The sequence below is a fragment of the Mixophyes fleayi genome, chromosome 4 (assembly GCF_038048845.1).
Source record: "Mixophyes fleayi isolate aMixFle1 chromosome 4, aMixFle1.hap1, whole genome shotgun sequence".
In the NCBI taxonomy this organism is placed as follows: Eukaryota; Metazoa; Chordata; class Amphibia; order Anura; family Limnodynastidae; genus Mixophyes; species Mixophyes fleayi.
In genome coordinates this window covers 25812316-25832804 of record NC_134405.1, presented here as the reverse complement: position 1 = coordinate 25832804, position 20489 = coordinate 25812316, and the positions used below count along the sequence as shown (strand labels likewise).

Sequence of the window (20489 nt, the reverse complement as noted above, 5' to 3'; positions counted from 1 at the left end):
AGATCTAGATCATCTATTTTTAGAATTTCATGACTATCCACACTTCGAAGAGCACTATCATACTGGGTTACCCCTGGATATACATGCACAAACAAGTGATTGATTGAAGAGCAAGTCATGCCTGACACTTGCCTAATACCAGTGATAACAACAACTGTATGTGTCACTACCCAAAGAGAGGAGACAAAGTCTGGACCAGATGGGCTTCCTGAGACCAAGGTTTCAGCAGGGTCTTTGACAAAAAGACTGCAGAGAACTTGCAGTGGGATTTCATCGTGGAGTCAAAGACCAGGGCAGAGTTATATTTCATGGTAAAGATACACGGTTCCCAAACACCCTGCATTGACTATCAGGGGTTCAACTAAATTATTATCAATAATCAGTATCCCTTCTCACTGATCTTTCAGCAGAGTGCCTAGAAATGGACCTGGAGAAGGTCTTTGGAGTGCTTGTTGGGCTGATGCCCACCCAGAGGAATCAAGGCAATCCACAGGTTTGTGGGGTTTAGCAAATACTACAGACATTTTAACCTAATTTCTTAAGAGTTTTTAGCCTTATTACCACCTTGACCAAATAGGGGATTCCTAAGGACACATAGTTCCGCAGGTACAATAGGCTTTTGACATCTTGAAACTTCTTTTCATCTCAGCACCCATCTTTCGGTAACCTGGCACCAGCCTGGCCCATACCCTTGAAGTTGATGCATCTGAGAGTGGAGAAAAAGCTGTGTCCTCCCAGACCTATGACAAGGATGTCATAAGTATGGATTGTTGGTTGCTCAGAACAACTCAGATGTTTTCATGGAACACCCTGATGCAGGACTCCATGGGGCAATTCCCTTTCCATTTTAATGCTGGTTTTCGCCCGGTGGTCATCCCAACTTCCCATGCCCCCTGGGATGTTCCTTCTGCAGACAAGCATGTGCATGGTGTGTTGGAAAGGCTGCAGCTATGGCTGAATATGGTATTAGCTAAAATAGATTGATGATGGGATGGGCCAGTGTTCTCAGTGGGCAATAAAGTGTGGCTCTCCGCACACATTTTTTCGCTAACGATACTGTCATTGAAACTGAGGACTAAGTACATTGGTCCACGCAATTGGAAAGAATAAATCTGATTGCATACAGGCCAATGCTACCACATTCCTTCTGGGGCCACATGGTTCTTCATGTCTACTTTCTAAAACTGGTTGTGGAGGACTTGTTTCCAAGACAAAATTGGTTCCTCCTGCTTCAGTAGAGGGCCACCAAGAGTAAACAATCACCTCACCGACCTCATCATGCAGCTATAGAAGAGAACTCCTAAAAAATGTGCACTGTATGGTATCTGGCCCCAGAGTGACTCCTTTGCATGTATTCCCATGCTGGAAACAATGTGACCAAATTGGTGGTCATGTCCAATACTTATTCTCCACTGGAACAAATTCTAGTCTGTAGTCTTCAATATTGTAGAGTTATGTTCCAAACTTTTATTTACCCCTATAGAACACATTGATGAATACACATAACACATATAGGTTGCGCAGCAACGTACTTGATTGCACTACCTACTCTTGGTAATGTAAGTTAGAAAAGGTGGGCTCGTCCGGGATTTGAACCCGGGACCTCTCGCACCCTAAGCGAGAATCATACCCCTAGACCAACGAGCCAGAATGAAAATATTAGTTCTAACCATGTTCGGTGGAGTGTCCTTTATTAACCACCGCACCCCTGACTGCAATTGCAAGAGCTGGTTACCATCACATGTCAAATGTAATCTGGCATACTGTGGGTAACAAGCCTTCACCAATGCCAGCTCTAGGCACAGTCAAAGTTCATGAAAAGAATCAGCTGTGCTCCAAGAATGTCATATAATGATATATCACTCTGTAGTACACTACCTACACTTGGAGATGTTTAGAAGAAAGAGAAAAAAAAAGCAGAACCTTCCGCACCCTAAGCAACAATCATAACCCTAAACCAAAAAACCAGCCTGATCTTGTTTGGTTAATCCTTTTAAAAAATGTAGGAAAATGATCCCAGATCTAGATCATCTATTTTTAGAATTTCATGACTATCCACACTTCGAAGAGCACTATCATACTGGGTTACCCCTGGATATACATGCACAAACAAGTGATTGATTGAAGAGCAAGTCATGCCTGACACTTGCCTAATACCAGTGATAACAACAACTGTATGTGTCACTACCCAAAGAGAGGAGACAAAGTCTGGACCAGATGGGCTTCCTGAGACCAAGGTTTCAGCAGGGTCTTTGACAAAAAGACTGCAGAGAACTTGCAGTGGGATTTCATCGTGGAGTCAAAGACCAGGGCAGAGTTATATTTCATGGTAAAGATACACGGTTCCCAAACACCCTGCATTGACTATCAGGGGTTCAACTAAATTATTATCAATAATCAGTATCCCTTCTCACTGATCTTTCAGCAGAGTGCCTAGAAATGGACCTGGAGAAGGTCTTTGGAGTGCTTGTTGGGCTGATGCCCACCCAGAGGAATCAAGGCAATCCACAGGTTTGTGGGGTTTAGCAAATACTACAGACATTTTAACCTAATTTCTTAAGAGTTTTTAGCCTTATTACCACCTTGACCAAATAGGGGATTCCTAAGGACACATAGTTCCGCAGGTACAATAGGCTTTTGACATCTTGAAACTTCTTTTCATCTCAGCACCCATCTTTCGGTAACCTGGCACCAGCCTGGCCCATACCCTTGAAGTTGATGCATCTGAGAGTGGAGAAAAAGCTGTGTCCTCCCAGACCTATGACAAGGATGTCATAAGTATGGATTGTTGGTTGCTCAGAACAACTCAGATGTTTTCATGGAACACCCTGATGCAGGACTCCATGGGACAATTCCCTTTCCATTTTAATGCTGGTTTTCGCCCGGTGGTCATCCCAACTTCCCATGCCCCCTGGGATGTTCCTTCTGCAGACAAGCATGTGCATGGTGTGTTGGAAAGGCTGCAGCTATGGCTGAATATGGTATTAGCTAAAATAGATTGATGATGGGATGGGCCAGTGTTCTCAGTGGGCAATAAAGTGTGGCTCTCCGCACACATTTTTTCGCTAACGATACTGTCATTGAAACTGAGGACTAAGTACATTGGTCCACGCAATTGGAAAGAATAAATCTGATTGCATACATGCCAATGCTACCACATTCCTTCTGGGGCCACATGGTTCTTCATGTCTACTTTCTAAAACTGGTTGTGGAGGACTTGTTTCCAAGACAAAATTGGTTCCTCCTGCTTCAGTAGAGGGCCACCAAGAGTAAACAATCACCTCACCGACCTTCATGCAGCTATAAAAGAGAACTCCTAAAAAATGTGCACTGTATGGTATCTGGCCCCAGAGTGACTCCTTTGCATGTGTTCCCATGCTGGAAACAATGTGACCAAATTGGTGGTCATGTCCAATACTTATTCTCCACTGGAACAAATTCTAGTCTGTAGTCTTCAATATTGTAGAGTTATGTTCCAAACTTTTATTTACCCCTATAGAACACATTGATGAATACACATAACACATATAGGTTGCGCAGCAACGTACTTGATTGCACTACCTACTCTTGGTAATGTAAGTTAGAAAAGGTGGGCTCGTCCGGGATTTGAACCCGGGACCTCTCGCACCCTAAGCGAGAATCATACCCCTAGACCAATGAGCCAGAATGAAAATATTAGTTCTAACCATGTTCGGTGGAGTGTCCTTTATTAACCACCGCACCCCTGACTGCAATTGCAAGAGCTGGTTACCATCACATGTCAAATGTAATCTGGCATACTGTGGATAACAAGCCTTCACCAATGCCAGCTCTAGGCACAGTCAAAGTTCATGAAAAGAATCAGCTGTGCTCCAAGAATGTCATATAATGATATATCACTCTGTAGTACACTACCTACACTTGGAGATGTTTAGAAGAAAGAGAAAAAAAAATCAGAACCTTCCGCACCCTAAGCAACAATCATAACCCTAAACCAAAAAACCAGCCTGATCTTGTTTGGTTAATCCTTTTAAAAAATGTAGGAAAATGATCCCAGATCTAGATCATCTATTTTTAGAATTTCATGACTATCCACACTTCGAAGAGCACTATCATACTGGGTTACCCCTGGATATACATGCACAAACAAGTGATTGATTGAAGAGCAAGTCATGCCTGACACTTGCCTAATACCAGTGATAACAACAACTGTATGTGTCACTACCCAAAGAGAGGAGACAAAGTCTGGACCAGATGGGCTTCCTGAGACCAAGGTTTCAGCAGGGTCTTTGACAAAAAGACTGCAGAGAACTTGCAGTGGGATTTCATCGTGGAGTCAAAGACCAGGGCAGAGTTATATTTCATGGTAAAGATACACGGTTCCCAAACACCCTGCATTGACTATCAGGGGTTCAACTAAATTATTATCAATAATCAGTATCCCTTCTCACTGATCTTTCAGCAGAGTGCCTAGAAATGGACCTGGAGAAGGTCTTTGGAGTGCTTGTTGGGCTGATGCCCACCCAGAGGAATCAAGGCAATCCACAGGTTTGTGGGGTTTAGCAAATACTACAGACATTTTAACCTAATTTCTTAAGAGTTTTTAGCCTTATTACCACCTTGACCAAATAGGGGATTCCTAAGGACACATAGTTCCGCAGGTACAATAGGCTTTTGACATCTTGAAACTTCTTTTCATCTCAGCACCCATCTTTCGGTAACCTGGCACCAGCCTGGCCCATACCCTTGAAGTTGATGCATCTGAGAGTGGAGAAAAAGCTGTGTCCTCCCAGACCTATGACAAGGATGTCATAAGTATGGATTGTTGGTTGCTCAGAACAACTCAGATGTTTTCATGGAACACCCTGATGCAGGACTCCATGGGGCAATTCCCTTTCCATTTTAATGCTGGTTTTCGCCCGGTGGTCATCCCAACTTCCCATGCCCCCTGGGATGTTCCTTCTGCAGACAAGCATGTGCATGGTGTGTTGGAAAGGCTGCAGCTATGGCTGAATATGGTATTAGCTAAAATAGATTGATGATGGGATGGGCCAGTGTTCTCAGTGGGCAATAAAGTGTGGCTCTCCGCACACATTTTTTCGCTAACGATACTGTCATTGAAACTGAGGACTAAGTACATTGGTCCACGCAATTGGAAAGAATAAATCTGATTGCATACAGGCCAATGCTACCACATTCCTTCTGGGGCCACATGGTTCTTCATGTCTACTTTCTAAAACTGGTTGTGGAGGACTTGTTTCCAAGACAAAATTGGTTCCTCCTGCTTCAGTAGAGGGCCACCAAGAGTAAACAATCACCTCACCGACCTCATCATGCAGCTATAGAAGAGAACTCCTAAAAAATGTGCACTGTATGGTATCTGGCCCCAGAGTGACTCCTTTGCATGTATTCCCATGCTGGAAACAATGTGACCAAATTGGTGGTCATGTCCAATACTTATTCTCCACTGGAACAAATTCTAGTCTGTAGTCTTCAATATTGTAGAGTTATGTTCCAAACTTTTATTTACCCCTATAGAACACATTGATGAATACACATAACACATATAGGTTGCGCAGCAACGTACTTGATTGCACTACCTACTCTTGGTAATGTAAGTTAGAAAAGGTGGGCTCGTCCGGGATTTGAACCCAGGACCTCTCGCACCCTAAGCGAGAATCATACCCCTAGACCAACGAGCCAGAATGAAAATATTAGTTCTAACCATGTTCGGTGGAGTGTCCTTTATTAACCACCGCACCCCTGACTGCAATTGCAAGAGCTGGTTACCATCACATGTCAAATGTAATCTGGCATACTGTGGGTAACAAGCCTTCACCAATGCCAGCTCTAGGCACAGTCAAAGTTCATGAAAAGAATCAGCTGTGCTCCAAGAATGTCATATAATGATATATCACTCTGTAGTACACTACCTACACTTGGAGATGTTTAGAAGAAAGAGAAAAAAAAAGCAGAACCTTCCGCACCCTAAGCAACAATCATAACCCTAAACCAAAAAACCAGCCTGATCTTGTTTGGTTAATCCTTTTAAAAAATGTAGGAAAATGATCCCAGATCTAGATCATCTATTTTTAGAATTTCATGACTATCCACACTTCGAAGAGAACTATCATACTGGGTTACCCCTGGATATACATGCACAAACAAGTGATTGATTGAAGAGCAAGTCATGCCTGACACTTGCCTAATACCAGTGATAACAACAACTGTATGTGTCACTACCCAAAGAGAGGAGACAAAGACTGGACCAGATGGGCTTCCTGAGACCAAGGTTTCAGCAGGGTCTTTGACAAAAAGACTGCAGAGAACTTGCAGTGGGATTTCATCGTGGAGTCAAAGACCAGGGCAGAGTTATATTTCATGGTAAAGATACACGGTTCCCAAACACCCTGCATTGACTATCAGGGGTTCAACTAAATTATTATCAATAATCAGTATCCCTTCTCACTGATCTTTCAGCAGAGTGCCTAGAAATGGACCTGGAGAAGGTCTTTGGAGTGCTTGTTGGGCTGATGCCCACCCAGAGGAATCAAGGCAATCCACAGGTTTGTGGGGTTTAGCAAATACTACAGACATTTTAACCTAATTTCTTAAGAGTTTTTAGCCTTATTACCACCTTGACCAAATAGGGGATTCCTAAGGACACATAGTTCCGCAGGTACAATAGGCTTTTGACATCTTGAAACTTCTTTTCATCTCAGCACCCATCTTTCGGTAACCTGGCACCAGCCTGGCCCATACCCTTGAAGTTGATGCATCTGAGAGTGGAGAAAAAGCTGTGTCCTCCCAGACCTATGACAAGGATGTCATAAGTATGGATTGTTGGTTGCTCAGAACAACTCAGATGTTTTCATGGAACACCCTGATGCAGGACTCCATGGGGCAATTCCCTTTCCATTTTAATGCTGGTTTTCGCCCGGTGGTCATCCCAACTTCCCATGCCCCCTGGGATGTTCCTTCTGCAGACAAGCATGTGCATGGTGTGTTGGAAAGGCTGCAGCTATGGCTGAATATGGTATTAGCTAAAATAGATTGATGATGGGATGGGCCAGTGTTCTCAGTGGGCAATAAAGTGTGGCTCTCCGCACACATTTTTTCGCTAACGATACTGTCATTGAAACTGAGGACTAAGTACATTGGTCCACGCAATTGGAAAGAATAAATCTGATTGCATACATGCCAATGCTACCACATTCCTTCTGGGGCCACATGGTTCTTCATGTCTACTTTCTAAAACTGGTTGTGGAGGACTTGTTTCCAAGACAAAATTGGTTCCTCCTGCTTCAGTAGAGGGCCACCAAGAGTAAACAATCACCTCACCGACCTTCATGCAGCTATAAAAGAGAACTCCTAAAAAATGTGCACTGTATGGTATCTGGCCCCAGAGTGACTCCTTTGCATGTGTTCCCATGCTGGAAACAATGTGACCAAATTGGTGGTCATGTCCAATACTTATTCTCCACTGGAACAAATTCTAGTCTGTAGTCTTCAATATTGTAGAGTTATGTTCCAAACTTTTATTTACCCCTATAGAACACATTGATGAATACACATAACACATATAGGTTGCGCAGCAACGTACTTGATTGCACTACCTACTCTTGGTAATGTAAGTTAGAAAAGGTGGGCTCGTCCGGGATTTGAACCCGGGACCTCTCGCACCCTAAGCGAGAATCATACCCCTAGACCAATGAGCCAGAATGAAAATATTAGTTCTAACCATGTTCGGTGGAGTGTCCTTTATTAACCACCGCACCCCTGACTGCAATTGCAAGAGCTGGTTACCATCACATGTCAAATGTAATCTGGCATACTGTGGATAACAAGCCTTCACCAATGCCAGCTCTAGGCACAGTCAAAGTTCATGAAAAGAATCAGCTGTGCTCCAAGAATGTCATATAATGATATATCACTCTGTAGTACACTACCTACACTTGGAGATGTTTAGAAGAAAGAGAAAAAAAAATCAGAACCTTCCGCACCCTAAGCAACAATCATAACCCTAAACCAAAAAACCAGCCTGATCTTGTTTGGTTAATCCTTTTAAAAAATGTAGGAAAATGATCCCAGATCTAGATCATCTATTTTTAGAATTTCATGACTATCCACACTTCGAAGAGCACTATCATACTGGGTTACCCCTGGATATACATGCACAAACAAGTGATTGATTGAAGAGCAAGTCATGCCTGACACTTGCCTAATACCAGTGATAACAACAACTGTATGTGTCACTACCCAAAGAGAGGAGACAAAGTCTGGACCAGATGGGCTTCCTGAGACCAAGGTTTCAGCAGGGTCTTTGACAAAAAGACTGCAGAGAACTTGCAGTGGGATTTCATCGTGGAGTCAAAGACCAGGGCAGAGTTATATTTCATGGTAAAGATACACGGTTCCCAAACACCCTGCATTGACTATCAGGGGTTCAACTAAATTATTATCAATAATCAGTATCCCTTCTCACTGATCTTTCAGCAGAGTGCCTAGAAATGGACCTGGAGAAGGTCTTTGGAGTGCTTGTTGGGCTGATGCCCACCCAGAGGAATCAAGGCAATCCACAGGTTTGTGGGGTTTAGCAAATACTACAGACATTTTAACCTAATTTCTTAAGAGTTTTTAGCCTTATTACCACCTTGACCAAATAGGGGATTCCTAAGGACACATAGTTCCGCAGGTACAATAGGCTTTTGACATCTTGAAACTTCTTTTCATCTCAGCACCCATCTTTCGGTAACCTGGCACCAGCCTGGCCCATACCCTTGAAGTTGATGCATCTGAGAGTGGAGAAAAAGCTGTGTCCTCCCAGACCTATGACAAGGATGTCATAAGTATGGATTGTTGGTTGCTCAGAACAACTCAGATGTTTTCATGGAACACCCTGATGCAGGACTCCATGGGGCAATTCCCTTTCCATTTTAATGCTGGTTTTCGCCCGGTGGTCATCCCAACTTCCCATGCCCCCTGGGATGTTCCTTCTGCAGACAAGCATGTGCATGGTGTGTTGGAAAGGCTGCAGCTATGGCTGAATATGGTATTAGCTAAAATAGATTGATGATGGGATGGGCCAGTGTTCTCAGTGGGCAATAAAGTGTGGCTCTCCGCACACATTTTTTCGCTAACGATACTGTCATTGAAACTGAGGACTAAGTACATTGGTCCACGCAATTGGAAAGAATAAATCTGATTGCATACAGGCCAATGCTACCACATTCCTTCTGGGGCCACATGGTTCTTCATGTCTACTTTCTAAAACTGGTTGTGGAGGACTTGTTTCCAAGACAAAATTGGTTCCTCCTGCTTCAGTAGAGGGCCACCAAGAGTAAACAATCACCTCACCGACCTCATCATGCAGCTATAGAAGAGAACTCCTAAAAAATGTGCACTGTATGGTATCTGGCCCCAGAGTGACTCCTTTGCATGTGTTCCCATGCTGGAAACAATGTGACCAAATTGGTGGTCATGTCCAATACTTATTCTCCACTGGAACAAATTCTAGTCTGTAGTCTTCAATATTGTAGAGTTATGTTCCAAACTTTTATTTACCCCTATAGAACACATTGATGAATACACATAACACATATAGGTTGCGCAGCAACGTACTTGATTGCACTACCTACTCTTGGTAATGTAAGTTAGAAAAGGTGGGCTCGTCCGGGATTTGAACCCGGGACCTCTCGCACCCTAAGCGAGAATCATACCCCTAGACCAACGAGCCAGAATGAAAATATTAGTTCTAACCATGTTCGGTGGAGTGTCCTTTATTAACCACCGCACCCCTGACTGCAATTGCAAGAGCTGGTTACCATCACATGTCAAATGTAATCTGGCATACTGTGGGTAACAAGCCTTCACCAATGCCAGCTCTAGGCACAGTCAAAGTTCATGAAAAGAATCAGCTGTGCTCCAAGAATGTCATATAATGATATATCACTCTGTAGTACACTACCTACACTTGGAGATGTTTAGAAGAAAGAGAAAAAAAAAGCAGAACCTTCCGCACCCTAAGCAACAATCATAACCCTAAACCAAAAAACCAGCCTGATCTTGTTTGGTTAATCCTTTTAAAAAATGTAGGAAAATGATCCCAGATCTAGATCATCTATTTTTAGAATTTCATGACTATCCACACTTCGAAGAGCACTATCATACTGGGTTACCCCTGGATATACATGCACAAACAAGTGATTGATTGAAGAGCAAGTCATGCCTGACACTTGCCTAATACCAGTGATAACAACAACTGTATGTGTCACTACCCAAAGAGAGGAGACAAAGTCTGGACCAGATGGGCTTCCTGAGACCAAGGTTTCAGCAGGGTCTTTGACAAAAAGACTGCAGAGAACTTGCAGTGGGATTTCATCGTGGAGTCAAAGACCAGGGCAGAGTTATATTTCATGGTAAAGATACACGGTTCCCAAACACCCTGCATTGACTATCAGGGGTTCAACTAAATTATTAACAATAATCAGTATCCCTTCTCACTGATCTTTCAGCAGAGTGCCTAGAAATGGACCTGGAGAAGGTCTTTGGAGTGCTTGTTGGGCTGATGCCCACCCAGAGGAATCAAGGCAATCCACAGGTTTGTGGGGTTTAGCAAATACTACAGACATTTTAACCTAATTTCTTAAGAGTTTTTAGCCTTATTACCACCTTGACCAAATAGGGGATTCCTAAGGACACATAGTTCCGCAGGTACAATAGGCTTTTGACATCTTGAAACTTCTTTTCATCTCAGCACCCATCTTTCGGTAACCTGGCACCAGCCTGGCCCATACCCTTAAAGTTGATGCATCTGAGAGTGGAGAAAAAGCTGTGTCCTCCCAGACCTATGACAAGGATGTCATAAGTATGGATTGTTGGTTGCTCAGAACAACTCAGATGTTTTCATGGAACACCCTGATGCAGGACTCCATGGGGCAATTCCCTTTCCATTTTAATGCTGGTTTTCGCCCGGTGGTCATCCCAACTTCCCATGCCCCCTGGGATGTTCCTTCTGCAGACAAGCATGTGCATGGTGTGTTGGAAAGGCTGCAGCTATGGCTGAATATGGTATTAGCTAAAATAGATTGATGATGGGATGGGCCAGTGTTCTCAGTGGGCAATAAAGTGTGGCTCTCCGCACACATTTTTTCGCTAACGATACTGTCATTGAAACTGAGGACTAAGTACATTGGTCCACGCAATTGGAAAGAATAAATCTGATTGCATACAGGCCAATGCTACCACATTCCTTCTGGGGCCACATGGTTCTTCATGTCTACTTTCTAAAACTGGTTGTGGAGGACTTGTTTCCAAGACAAAATTGGTTCCTCCTGCTTCAGTAGAGGGCCACCAAGAGTAAACAATCACCTCACCGACCTCATCATGCAGCTATAGAAGAGAACTCCTAAAAAATGTGCACTGTATGGTATCTGGCCCCAGAGTGACTCCTTTGCATGTGTTCCCATGCTGGAAACAATGTGACCAAATTGGTGGTCATGTCCAATACTTATTCTCCACTGGAACAAATTCTAGTCTGTAGTCTTCAATATTGTAGAGTTATGTTCCAAACTTTTATTTACCCCTATAGAACACATTGATGAATACACATAACACATATAGGTTGCGCAGCAACGTACTTGATTGCACTACCTACTCTTGGTAATGTAAGTTAGAAAAGGTGGGCTCGTTCGGGATTTGAACCCAGGACCTCTCGCACCCTAAGCGAGAATCATACCCCTAGACCAACGAGCCAGAATGAAAATATTAGTTCTAACCATGTTCGGTGGAGTGTCCTTTATTAACCACCGCACCCCTGACTGCAATTGCAAGAGCTGGTTACCATCACATGTCAAATGTAATCTGGCATACTGTGGGTAACAAGCCTTCACCAATGCCAGCTCTAGGCACAGTCAAAGTTCATGAAAAGAATCAGCTGTGCTCCAAGAATGTCATATAATGATATATCACTCTGTAGTACACTACCTACACTTGGAGATGTTTAGAAGAAAGAGAAAAAAAAAGCAGAACCTTCCGCACCCTAAGCAACAATCATAACCCTAAACCAAAAAACCAGCCTGATCTTGTTTGGTTAATCCTTTTAAAAAATGTAGGAAAATGATCCCAGATCTAGATCATCTATTTTTAGAATTTCATGACTATCCACACTTCGAAGAGCACTATCATACTGGGTTACCCCTGGATATACATGCACAAACAAGTGATTGATTGAAGAGCAAGTCATGCCTGACACTTGCCTAATACCAGTGATAACAACAACTGTATGTGTCACTACCCAAAGAGAGGAGACAAAGTCTGGACCAGATGGGCTTCCTGAGACCAAGGTTTCAGCAGGGTCTTTGACAAAAAGACTGCAGAGAACTTGCAGTGGGATTTCATCGTGGAGTCAAAGACCAGGGCAGAGTTATATTTCATGGTAAAGATACACGGTTCCCAAACACCCTGCATTGACTATCAGGGGTTCAACTAAATTATTATCAATAATCAGTATCCCTTCTCACTGATCTTTCAGCAGAGTGCCTAGAAATGGACCTGGAGAAGGTCTTTGGAGTGCTTGTTGGGCTGATGCCCACCCAGAGGAATCAAGGCAATCCACAGGTTTGTGGGGTTTAGCAAATACTACAGACATTTTAACCTAATTTCTTAAGAGTTTTTAGCCTTATTACCACCTTGACCAAATAGGGGATTCCTAAGGACACATAGTTCCGCAGGTACAATAGGCTTTTGACATCTTGAAACTTCTTTTCATCTCAGCACCCATCTTTCGGTAACCTGGCACCAGCCTGGCCCATACCCTTGAAGTTGATGCATCTGAGAGTGGAGAAAAAGCTGTGTCCTCCCAGACCTATGACAAGGATGTCATAAGTATGGATTGTTGGTTGCTCAGAACAACTCAGATGTTTTCATGGAACACCCTGATGCAGGACTCCATGGGGCAATTCCCTTTCCATTTTAATGCTGGTTTTCGCCCGGTGGTCATCCCAACTTCCAATGCCCCCTGGGATGTTCCTTCTGCAGACAAGCATGTGCATGGTGTGTTGGAAAGGCTGCAGCTATGGCTGAATATGGTATTAGCTAAAATAGATTGATGATGGGATGGGCCAGTGTTCTCAGTGGGCAATAAAGTGTGGCTCTCCGCACACATTTTTTCGCTAACGATACTGTCATTGAAACTGAGGACTAAGTACATTGGTCCACGCAATTGGAAAGAATAAATCTGATTGCATACAGGCCAATGCTACCACATTCCTTCTGGGGCCACATGGTTCTTCATGTCTACTTTCTAAAACTGGTTGTGGAGGACTTGTTTCCAAGACAAAATTGGTTCCTCCTGCTTCAGTAGAGGGCCACCAAGAGTAAACAATCACCTCACCGACCTCATCATGCAGCTATAGAAGAGAACTCCTAAAAAATGTGCACTGTATGGTATCTGGCCCCAGAGTGACTCCTTTGCATGTGTTCCCATGCTGGAAACAATGTGACCAAATTGGTGGTCATGTCCAATACTTATTCTCCACTGGAACAAATTCTAGTCTGTAGTCTTCAATATTGTAGAGTTATGTTCCAAACTTTTATTTACCCCTATAGAACACATTGATGAATACACATAACACATATAGGTTGCGCAGCAACGTACTTGATTGCACTACCTACTCTTGGTAATGTAAGTTAGAAAAGGTGGGCTTGTCCGGGATTTGAACCCGGGACCTCTCGCACCCTAAGCGAGAATCATACCCCTAGACCAACGAGCCAGAATGAAAATATTAGTTCTAACCATGTTCGGTGGAGTGTCCTTTATTAACCACCGCACCCCTGACTGCAATTGCAAGAGCTGGTTACCATCACATGTCAAATGTAATCTGGCATACTGTGGGTAACAAGCCTTCACCAATGCCAGCTCTAGGCACAGTCAAAGTTCATGAAAAGAATCAGCTGTGCTCCAAGAATGTCATATAATGATATATCACTCTGTAGTACACTACCTACACTTGGAGATGTTTAGAAGAAAGAGAAAAAAAAAGCAGAACCTTCCGCACCCTAAGCAACAATCATAACCCTAAACCAAAAAACCAGCCTGATCTTGTTTGGTTAATCCTTTTAAAAAATGTAGGAAAATGATCCCAGATCTAGATCATCTATTTTTAGAATTTCATGACTATCCACACTTCGAAGAGCACTATCATACTGGGTTACCCCTGGATATACATGCACAAACAAGTGATTGATTGAAGAGCAAGTCATGCCTGACACTTGCCTAATACCAGTGATAACAACAACTGTATGTGTCACTACCCAAAGAGAGGAGACAAAGACTGGACCAGATGGGCTTCCTGAGACCAAGGTTTCAGCAGGGTCTTTGACAAAAAGACTGCAGAGAACTTGCAGTGGGATTTCATCGTGGAGTCAAAGACCAGGGCAGAGTTATATTTCATGGTAAAGATACACGGTTCCCAAACACCCTGCATTGACTATCAGGGGTTCAACTAAATTATTATCAATAATCAGTATCCCTTCTCACTGATCTTTCAGCAGAGTGCCTAGAAATGGACCTGGAGAAGGTCTTTGGAGTGCTTGTTGGGCTGATGCCCACCCAGAGGAATCAAGGCAATCCACAGGTTTGTGGGGTTTAGCAAATACTACAGACATTTTAACCTAATTTCTTAAGAGTTTTTAGCCTTATTACCACCTTGACCAAATAGGGGATTCCTAAGGACACATAGTTCCGCAGGTACAATAGGCTTTTGACATCTTGAAACTTCTTTTCATCTCAGCACCCATCTTTCGGTAACCTGGCACCAGCCTGGCCCATACCCTTGAAGTTGATGCATCTGAGAGTGGAGAAAAAGCTGTGTCCTCCCAGACCTATGACAAGGATGTCATAAGTATGGATTGTTGGTTGCTCAGAACAACTCAGATGTTTTCATGGAACACCCTGATGCAGGACTCCATGGGGCAATTCCCTTTCCATTTTAATGCTGGTTTTCGCCCGGTGGTCATCCCAACTTCCAATGCCCCCTGGGATGTTCCTTCTGCAGACAAGCATGTGCATGGTGTGTTGGAAAGGCTGCAGCTATGGCTGAATATGGTATTAGCTAAAATAGATTGATGATGGGATGGGCCAGTGTTCTCAGTGGGCAATAAAGTGTGGCTCTCCGCACACATTTTTTCGCTAACGATACTGTCATTGAAACTGAGGACTAAGTACATTGGTCCACGCAATTGGAAAGAATAAATCTGATTGCATACAGGCCAATGCTACCACATTCCTTCTGGGGCCACATGGTTCTTCATGTCTACTTTCTAAAACTGGTTGTGGAGGACTTGTTTCCAAGACAAAATTGGTTCCTCCTGCTTCAGTAGAGGGCCACCAAGAGTAAACAATCACCTCACCGACCTCATCATGCAGCTATAGAAGAGAACTCCTAAAACATGTGCACTGTATGGTATCTGGCCCCAGAGTGACTCCTTTGCATGTGTTCCCATGCTGGAAACAATGTGACCAAATTGGTGGTCATGTCCAATACTTATTCTCCACTGGAACAAATTCTAGTCTGTAGTCTTCAATATTGTAGAGTTATGTTCCAAACTTTTATTTACCCCTATAGAACACATTGATGAATACACATAACACATATAGGTTGCGCAGCAACGTACTTGATTGCACTACCTACTCTTGGTAATGTAAGTTAGAAAAGGTGGGCTCGTCCGGGATTTGCAGTCAGGGGTGTGGTGGTTAATAAGTTGCAAGAGCTGGTTACCATCACATGTCAAATGTAATCTGGCATACTGTGGGTAACAAGCCTTCACCAATGCCAGCTCTAGGCACAGTCAAAGTTCATGAAAAGAATCAGCTGTGCTGCAAGAATGTCATATAATGATATATCACTCTGTAGTACACTACCTACACTTGGAGATGTTTAGAAGAAAGAGAAAAAAAAAGCAGAACCTTCCGCACCCTAAGCAACAATCATAACCCTAAACCAAAAAACCAGCCTGATCTTGTTTGGTTAATCCTTTTAAAAAATGTAGGAAAATGATCCCAGATCTAGATCATCTATTTTTAGAATTTCATGACTATCCACACTTCGAAGAGCACTATCATACTGGGTTACCCCTGGATATACATGCACAAACAAGTGATTGATTGAAGAGCAAGTCATGCCTGACACTTGCCTAATACCAGTGATAACAACAACTGTATGTGTCACTACCCAAAGAGAGGAGACAAAGTCTGGACCAGATGGGCTTCCTGAGACCAAGGTTTCAGCAGGGTCTTTGACAAAAAGACTGCAGAGAACTTGCAGTGGGATTTCATCGTGGAGTCAAAGACCAGGGCAGAGTTATATTTCATGGTAAAGATACACGGTTCCCAAACACCCTGCATTGACTATCAGGGGTTCAACTAAATTATTATCAATAATCAGTATCCCTTCTCACTGATCTTTCAGCAGAGTGCCTAGAAATGGACCTGGAGAAGGTCTTTGGAGTGCTTGTTGGGCTGATGCCCACCCAGAGGAATCAAGGCAATCCACAGGTTTGTGGGGTTTAGCAAATACTACAGACATTTTAACCTAATTTCTTAAGAGTTTTTAGCTTTATTACCACCTTGACCAAATAGGGGATTCCTAAGGACACATAGTTCCGCAGGTACAATAGGCTTTTGACATCTTGAAACTTCTTTTCATCTCAGCACCCATCTTTCGGTAACCTGGCACCAGCCTGGCCCATACCCTTGAAGTTGATGCATCTGAGAGTGGAGAAAAAGCTGTGTCCTCCCAGACCTATGACAAGGATGTCATAAGTATGGATTGTTGGTTGCTCAGAACAACTCAGATGTTTTCATGGAACACCCTGATGCAGGACTCCATGGGGCAATTCCCTTTCCATTTTAATGCTGGTTTTCGCCCGGTGGTCATCCCAACTTCCCATGCCCCCTGGGATGTTCCTTCTGCAGACAAGCATGTGCATGGTGTGTTGGAAAGGCTGCAGCTATGGCTGAATATGGTATTAGCTAAAATAGATTGATGATGGGATGGGCCAGTGTTCTCAGTGGGCAATAAAGTGTGGCTCTCCGCACACATTTTTTCGCTAACGATACTGTCATTGAAACTGAGGACTAAGTACATTGGTCCACGCAATTGGAAAGAATAAATCTGATTGCATACAGGCCAATGCTAGCACATTCCTTCTGGGGCCACATGGTTCTTCATGTCTACTTTCTAAAACTGGTTGTGGAGGACTTGTTTCCAAGACAAAATTGGTTCCTCCTGCTTCAGTAGAGGGCCACCAAGAGTAAACAATCACCTCACCGACCTCATCATGCAGCTATAGAAGAGAACTCCTAAAAAATGTGCACTGTATGGTATCTGGCCCCAGAGTGACTCCTTTGCATGTGTTCCCATGCTGGAAACAATGTGACCAAATTGGTGGTCATGTCCAATACTTATTCTCCAATGGAACAAATTCTAGTCTGTAGTCTTCAATATTGTAGAGTTATGTTCCAAACTTTTATTTACCCCTATAGAACACATTGATGAATACACATAACACATATAGGTTGCGCAGCAACGTACTTGATTGCACTACCTACTCTTGGTAATGTAAGTTAGAAAAGGTGGGCTCGTCCGGGATTTGAACCCGGGACCTCTCGCACCCTAAGCGAGAATCATACCCCTAGACCAACGAGCCAGAATGAATATATTAGTTCTAACCATGTTCGGTGGAGTGTCCTTTATTAACCACCGCACCCCTGACTGCAATTGCAAGAGCTGGTTACCATCACATGTCAAATGTAATCTGGCATACTGTGGGTAACAAGCCTTCACCAATGCCAGCTCTAGGCACAGTCAAAGTTCATGAAAAGAATCAGCTGTGCTGCAAGAATGTCATATAATGATATATCACTCTGTAGTACACTACCTACACTTGGAGATGTTTAGAAGAAAGAGAAAAAAAAAGCAGAACCTTCCGCACCCTAAGCAACAATCATAACCCTAAACCAAAAAACCAGCCTGATCTTGTTTGGTTAATCCTTTTAAAAAATGTAGGAAAATGATCCCAGATCTAGATCATCTATTTTTAGAATTTCATGACTATCCACACTTCGAAGAGCACTATCATACTGGGTTACCCCTGGATATACATGCACAAACAAGTGATTGATTGAAGAGCAAGTCATGCCTGACACTTGCCTAATACCAGTGATAACAACAACTGTATGTGTCACTACCCAAAGAGAGGAGACAAAGTCTGGACCAGATGGGCTTCCTGAGACCAAGGTTTCAGCAGGGTCTTTGACAAAAAGACTGCAGAGAACTTGCAGTGGGATTTCATCGTGGAGTCAAAGACCAGGGCAGAGTTATATTTCATGGTAAAGATACACGGTTCCCAAACACCCTGCATTGACTATCAGGGGTTCAACTAAATTATTATCAATAATCAGTATCCCTTCTCACTGATCTTTCAGCAGAGTGCCTAGAAATGGACCTGGAGAAGGTCTTTGGAGTGCTTGTTGGGCTGATGCCCACCCAGAGGAATCAAGGCAATCCACAGGTTTGTGGGGTTTAGCAAATACTACAGACATTTTAACCTAATTTCTTAAGAGTTTTTAGCCTTATTACCACCTTGACCAAATAGGGGATTCCTAAGGACACATAGTTCCGCAGGTACAATAGGCTTTTGACATCTTGAAACTTCTTTTCATCTCAGCACCCATCTTTCGGTAACCTGGCACCAGCCTGGCCAATACCCTTAAAGTTGATGCATCTGAGAGTGGAGAAAAAGCTGTGTCCTCCCAGACCTATGACAAGGATGTCATAAGTATGGATTGTTGGTTGCTCAGAACAACTCAGATGTTTTCATGGAACACCCTGATGCAGGACTCCATGGGGCAATTCCCTTTCCATTTTAATGCTGGTTTTCGCCCGGTGGTCATCCCAACTTCCCATGCCCCCTGGGATGTTCCTTCTGCAGACAAGCATGTGCATGGTGTGTTGGAAAGGCTGCAGCTATGGCTGAATATGGTATTAGCTAAAATAGATTGATGATGGGATGGGCCAGTGTTCTCAGTGGGCAATAAAGTGTGGCTCTCCGCACACATTTTTTCGCTAACGATACTGTCATTGAAACTGAGGACTAAGTACATTGGTCCACGCAATTGGAAAGAATAAATCTGATTGCATACAGGCCAATGCTACCACATTCCTTCTGGGGCCACATGGTTCTTCATGTCTACTTTCTAAAACTGGTTGTGGAGGACTTGTTTCCAAGACAAAATTGGTTCCTCCTGCTTCAGTAGAGGGCCACCAAGAGTAAACAATCACCTCACCGACCTCATCATGCAGCTATAGAAGAGAACTCCTAAAAAATGTGCACTGTATGGTATCTGGCCCCAGAGTGACTCCTTTGCATGTGTTCCCATGCTGGAAACAATGTGACCAAATTGGTGGTCATGTCCAATACTTATTCTCCACTGGAACAAATTCTAGTCTGTAGTCTTCAATATTGTAGAGTTATGTTCCAAACTTTTATTTACCCCTATAAAACACATTGATGAATACACATAACACATATAGGTTGCGCAGCAACGTACTTGATTGCACTACCTACTCTTGGTAATGTAAGTTAGAAAAGGTGGGCTCGTCCGGGCTGTGAACCCAGGACCTCTCGCACCCTAAGCGAGAATCACAGCCCTAGACCAACGAGCCATTATGAAAATATTAGTTCTAACCATGTTCGGTGGAGTGTCCTTTATTAACCACCGCACCCCTGACTGCAATTGCAAGAGCTGGTTACCATCACATGTCAAATGTAATCTGGCATACTGTGGGTAACAAGCCTTCACCAATGCCAGCTCTAGGCACAGTCAAAGTTCATGAAAAGAATCAGCTGTGCTCCAAGAATGTCATATAATGATATATCACACTGTAGTACACTACCTACACTTGGAGATGTTTAGAAGAAAGAGAAAAAAAAAGCAGAACCTTCCGCACCCTAAGCAACAATCATAACCCTAAACCAAAAAACCAGCCTGATCTTGTTTGGTTAATCCTTTTAAAAAATGTAGGAAAATGATCCCAGATCTAGATCATCTATTTTTAGAATTTCATGACTATCCACACTTCGAAGAGCACTATCATACTGGGTTACCCCTGGATATACATGCACAAACAAGTGATTGATTGAAGAGCAAGTCATGCCTGACACTTGCCTAATACCAGTGATAACAACAACTGTATGTGTCACTACCCAAAGAGAGGAGACAAAGTCTGGACCAGATGGGCTTCCTGAGACCAAGGTTTCAGCAGGGTCTTTGACAAAAAGACTGCAGAGAACTTGCAGTGGGATTTCATCGTGGAGTCAAAGACCAGGGCAGAGTTATATTTCATGGTAAAGATACACGGTTCCCAAACACCCTGCATTGACTGTCAGGGGTTCAACTAAATTATTATCAATAATCAGTATCCCTTTTTACTGATCTTTCAGCAGAG

At 43.2% G+C, this 20489-nt stretch overlaps 8 non-coding genes across 8 annotated transcripts; all 8 read right to left on the bottom strand.

Annotated features, from left to right (window-relative positions):
* Positions 1-1575: 1575 nt before the first annotated feature.
* TRNAP-AGG (transfer RNA proline (anticodon AGG)) lies at positions 1576-1647 on the bottom strand. The gene has a single exon. It is a non-coding gene; the product is annotated as a tRNA-Pro (tRNA).
* Positions 1648-3591: 1944 nt separating this feature from the next.
* Positions 3592-3663, bottom strand: TRNAP-AGG (transfer RNA proline (anticodon AGG)). Its single transcript has one exon. It is a non-coding gene; the product is annotated as a tRNA-Pro (tRNA).
* A 1946-nt stretch (positions 3664-5609) lies between these two features.
* Positions 5610-5681, bottom strand: TRNAP-AGG (transfer RNA proline (anticodon AGG)). Its single transcript has one exon. It is a non-coding gene; the product is annotated as a tRNA-Pro (tRNA).
* Positions 5682-7625: 1944 nt separating this feature from the next.
* On the bottom strand, positions 7626-7697 carry TRNAP-AGG (transfer RNA proline (anticodon AGG)). The gene has a single exon. It is a non-coding gene; the product is annotated as a tRNA-Pro (tRNA).
* A 1946-nt stretch (positions 7698-9643) lies between these two features.
* TRNAP-AGG (transfer RNA proline (anticodon AGG)) lies at positions 9644-9715 on the bottom strand. Its single transcript has one exon. It is a non-coding gene; the product is annotated as a tRNA-Pro (tRNA).
* Positions 9716-11661: 1946 nt separating this feature from the next.
* Positions 11662-11733, bottom strand: TRNAP-AGG (transfer RNA proline (anticodon AGG)). The gene has a single exon. It is a non-coding gene; the product is annotated as a tRNA-Pro (tRNA).
* Positions 11734-13679: 1946 nt separating this feature from the next.
* TRNAP-AGG (transfer RNA proline (anticodon AGG)) lies at positions 13680-13751 on the bottom strand. The gene has a single exon. It is a non-coding gene; the product is annotated as a tRNA-Pro (tRNA).
* Positions 13752-17616: 3865 nt separating this feature from the next.
* TRNAP-AGG (transfer RNA proline (anticodon AGG)) lies at positions 17617-17688 on the bottom strand. The gene has a single exon. It is a non-coding gene; the product is annotated as a tRNA-Pro (tRNA).
* Between the last annotated feature and the right edge of the window lie 2801 nt (positions 17689-20489).